This window comes from Leopardus geoffroyi, chromosome B1 (genome assembly GCF_018350155.1).
Source record: "Leopardus geoffroyi isolate Oge1 chromosome B1, O.geoffroyi_Oge1_pat1.0, whole genome shotgun sequence".
NCBI classification, from domain to species: domain Eukaryota; kingdom Metazoa; phylum Chordata; class Mammalia; order Carnivora; family Felidae; genus Leopardus; species Leopardus geoffroyi.
This window is the reverse complement of record NC_059327.1, coordinates 54,802,557-54,807,438: the sequence shown is the minus strand read 5'-3', so window position 1 is coordinate 54,807,438 and position 4,882 is coordinate 54,802,557.

Here is a 4,882-nt window from a genome sequence, read left to right as displayed (position 1 = left end):
ACAGCCCATTGACAAGTCCTTGAGACAGGCAGTGACCTTCCCCTAGGAACTCAGCTGCCTGAATGTTAATACTCTGCTAAGGGCAAAAGGCAATCTTAGCATAACATTATCCCGACCTCAAGGATCCTGTAAGTCTCCTTTAACGTATACAAATCCCTTTGGAGGGGTGCCTGGGTGGCTCAGTTGGTTAAGCATCTGACTCTTGATTTCAGCTCAGGTCATGATCTCAGGTCCAATAGATTGAGCCCCACCCCCCACCCCAAGTTGGGCTCTGCACTGACAGTGCAGAGCCTTCTTGGGATTCTCTCTCTCTGCCCATCCTCACCCACCCTGTCTCTCAAAATAAACATTTTTTTAAAATTTCTTTGGAAACTTCCTTTATCACTATCCCCCAAGTTATATGTTAGCAATCATCCTTCAAGCATATGGCCCACTGATACACATTTGAAGGGTCTCATAACGACGGTTTTATTAAACAGTAATAAATGGCCTTTTCCTTACAACAGCTAGCCCACTTAAGGTCCTAGAAACCTTGCTTCCAAAATTTCTTAGAGACTTACTCTCTCCCCAACCTGCTCCCAACTTGAAGGCATATATCAGTCACCTGTCACAACCCCAATGCAGCTCTTTCTGCCCACGGGTCCTGCCCCCGTGCTTTAATAAAACCACCTCTTTGCGCCAAAGAAGCCTCAAGAATTCTTTCTTGACCGTTTGCTCCAAAGCCCACATCAAGGATGGCTTTTTCTATTAGACTGGAGATTCTAGGTACAAGAAATAATAGCTTAATGGTGCAGCTACAATTCTATTTCAAGCCATCATCCAGTCAGCTCAGGAACTTTCTTTGTCCCTCGTCACATGTGAACTCTGGGGTGGTTTACACAGAGCCAACGCGTTCCAGAGGCTCATGTAGTTACTGGGTCACATGGTAATTCTGTGTTCAATTTTTGAGGAACTGCTATAGTATTTCCACAGTGGCTGCATCATTTTACCTTCCCACTAGCAATACCAAGAGCTCCAGCTTCTCAGTATTCTTGCCTACCAGTGAGTTTTTAAACAGGGTGCTCTTGGCACTTGGGTCAGCAGGATTGTCCCACTCTTTGCAGAAAGTTTAGCATCCCTGGCCCCACCCACTATTTGCACAGAGTGGGATAATGTTTCCCAGTTGTTGTGACAAACACCTACTCCTACCCCTCACTACACTTTCACAGGTACCCTAAGGGATGGAAGGAAGCTGTCCCCTGGAAACCCCTCATCTATGCCTTGAATGTTTTCTGATGCCTTAAGGTCTTGTCTCTGGAAATTCGAAGTCCTGAAAGAGGCTCTTATTCCTTTGTCTTGCTGTCACATCACTTCCTTGATTCAATAAGCAAAGAAAGGCCTAGTTTCACTGAATGGAGGGGACAGGAAGGGGAAAGGGAGGGACGGGAGGCTATCCAGTCACTTGGGGCCCAGTCAATAATAGTCCACGCTAATGTTTCAAAATATGAACTCATCTTGTTTCCTTTCTTCTCTTGAGTAACTATGAGTTACTTTGTCATTTTTATTTTTGTGTCAGACAAATTTAGATTTTCGAAACAGGCCTAGACTTGCGTACAACACATCCTTCAAAAAAGCATATGAACTATATTAACAAAATGAACGCAGTGACGAATATCACTCCTGTCTCTAAAGGAAAAGCACACTCCTGTGTGTCTCTGTTTGACCCTCACACCCTTTCACTTCTGACCCCAGCTGGGTGGGCTTTCCACGTATCAAGCAATGTCGTGACACCATCTGGGTGTCTAGCTGGAGACAGCATCAAATCCCGCAGGTTAAGGGCTCAGTCCCACAAAACTGCTCCATCCAGTTCCGATGCCTGTCGCAAGTCCGGGTTGTTGCCTGTGCTTCTGACCAGCTGGCTGTAAATTGGTGGTGCCCATGCCCATCCCCTCCTTGGGTTTGATTAATTTGCTGGAGTGGCTCACAGAACTCAGAGAAAGTTTATTTATGAGACTACCAGTTCATTATAAAAGAATAGAACTCAGGAACTTCCAGATGGAAGAGATGCATAAGGCAAGGTGTGGGGAAAGTGAGCAGAGTTTCCTTGCCCTCTCAGAACAAACCACTCTCCCCACACCTCCCTATGTCCAACTCAGCAGCTCTCCAAACCCCCTCCTTTTGGTTTTTATGGAGGCTCCACCACACAAGCGTAGTTGACTCAATCATCGACCAGCCACTGGTGATTGATTCAACTTCCAGCCCCAATTCCTTCCCCAGAGGTCGAGGGCCGGGACTGAAGTTTTCCTTGGCAACCAGCCCCCATCATAAGGCAGACAGAGTTGAAGAGATTGAATTTGTAACCAGAGACAACCCAGGTTGGTGGGCAACTCAGTGTCTCTGAGTGGATGGACAACATGGAGAACTACATGAGCCTCTGGAATGCATTTCCAAAGAAATTTTTAAAAAATGTTTATTTATTTATTTTGAGAGACAGGGTGGGTGAGGATGGGCAGAGAGAGAGAGAGAGGGAGAGAGGGAGAGAGAGAATCCCAAGAAGGCTCTGCACTGTCAGTGCAGAGCCCAACTTGGGGTGGGGGGTGGGGCTCAATCTATTGGACCTGAGATCATGACCTGAGCTGAAATCAAGACTCAGATGCTTAACCAACTGAGCCACCCAGGCACCCCTCCAAAGGAATTTGTATACGTTAAAGGAGACTTACAGGATCCTTGAGATCGGGATAATGTTATGCTAAGATTGCCTTTTGCCCTTAGCAGAGTATTAACATTCAGGCAGCTGAGTTCCTAGGGGAAGGTCACTGCCTGTCTCAAGGACTTGCCAATGGGCTGTGAGTAGTAAGGAAATGTAACTTTTTTCTTCTGCTTTTGTTTCCCACATCAATCCTTGCATTCCTTCCAGCTCTCTAAAGGCTATCCAGTCACTTGGGGCCTTCACAATAACAGCCCATGCTAAGTTTTCACTTGTATGAGACTTTCCATTATTTGTGACTTCGATGCGCATTTTTGTGTGATGCCTTGTCTATGGATTCTTTATCTTACTGGGAACAGAGGGAAGAAATTGTCTGCCCGTCTATCGGAATTTGAAGTTGAAAATGGTCGCGCTGCCCACAAGTAAGTTTATTGAAACGAACGGTAGGTAAAGGTGGGGGCTTGGGGAGGCTCTTCCAGCCAAAGCCTCTTCAGCAAGAGGAATGAAAATTGTAATTCAATGCCCGTTACACTCTTATGTGCATACCTATTGCTGCTTCCGCATAAGGACACCCTGCTGCGGTGAGCTGCTGAGTAAATAATTGCCTAAAACATATGTGTGGTCTGGAAGTTGAGCTCTGTATAAAGGTGTGACTTCGAACTTTTTCAGAAAAAGGGTAAAAAAATATTCACTGCACCAGAAACAGGAAAGTTTCCTTTCCATCTTCTCTTCCCTCTTAGGTAAATACTCTTATTCTGTCCTTCAAAGTACGTCTCCCCAAGGTGTTGAAGTGGGGATATATCAATATGGCACACACCTAGGGTGCCTGGGTGGCTCAGTTGGTTAAGCATCTGACTCTTGATTTCAGCTCAGGTCATGATCTCATGGTTGTGGGATCGAGCCCCTTGTTGGGCTCTGCACCGTTGGGCTCTCCAAGTGGAGCCCACTTGGGATTCTCCCCCCTCCCCACTGTCACTCTCTCTCTCTCTCTCTCAAAATAAATAAACAACAAAAAAAAATAGAGCACAAATCTATGGACAGCTGGAACACCGTCCCCTTCCAAGACCAGAGCAGCCCACGTAGAAGCAGTCGTCCATTGAAGGTGACCTTTTCTTTTCCTTTTTTTTTATTTTGAGAGAGAAAGAGACAGGGAGTGGGGAAGGGGCAGAGAGAGAAGGGAGGGAGAGAATCCCAAATAGAGAATCCCAAATTGATCCCATGAACTGGGAGATCATGACCTGAGCCAAAATCAATAGCTGGGTGCCCAACCAATTGAGCCACCCAAGTGCCCCTGGAGGTGACTATTCTTCCCCGGTGGAGGAAGGAAGGTGAATTGAATTCATATGATTGAGTTCCCGGCCTGAGATATTCAGCACATGGTTTTGTTTTTGTTTTTCTGTAAAGGAATGACACTCAACCCTAGTGATTAGGTTTGGCTCCCCCAAACACCTGGATTTTAGTATCTGAAAAGTGAAGCTAATTAGAAAAATGTAATTCCTACTTAATATAGTTTTCATCTGCTGATACCAATGTAATATGTATTATGTAATACATAATATGTATGTATGTGCATGTAATATATAATATGTATTCCCAGTGTTCATTTCAAGTTCTAAATAGAGTCCCAGGTAATAGGTGGCTCACACAGAGTCCCATCTCTCTATTTTACTAATTCTCCTGCAGATAAGTGCTCCCTGGGCTCCTCAGGCAAATCTTTGTAATCCTGGGAATGAGGTCCTTAAGTAAGTAACCTCTTGCTGGAAAAAATACCACTCCTGGCCTTCAACACACTTCTGTTCTCTACTGAGCCCAGGTTTGGGCAGTTTCCAGTTTTCTTGTGTCTAGAGAATAGCTGGCTGTAAGGCTTCTGAATTTTCTTATTTTCCTCACGTGTCTGCCGTGGAGCATCTCATGGTTTTAACCCTCCCTCTGGCTTGCTCTTGCTCTCTCTTTCCCATCTTACCCTGGGAATTGAAGTATGTGCTCTGCAGTCTCGGTAACGTTGGCTTTTAGTGAGGCCACAGCACAAAATAATCAATGAGATTTTAAGCAATGTTTGAAGTGGGTGCGAGCCACGTTGTAGGTTTCAAGACCGATATTCTTACGGAAGCCATTGTGGAAGATGATGAAAGGCAAATGAATCACAGATGAGGGTGAAACGAAACTAATGAAATAAAGAAAACAAACAGACACAGA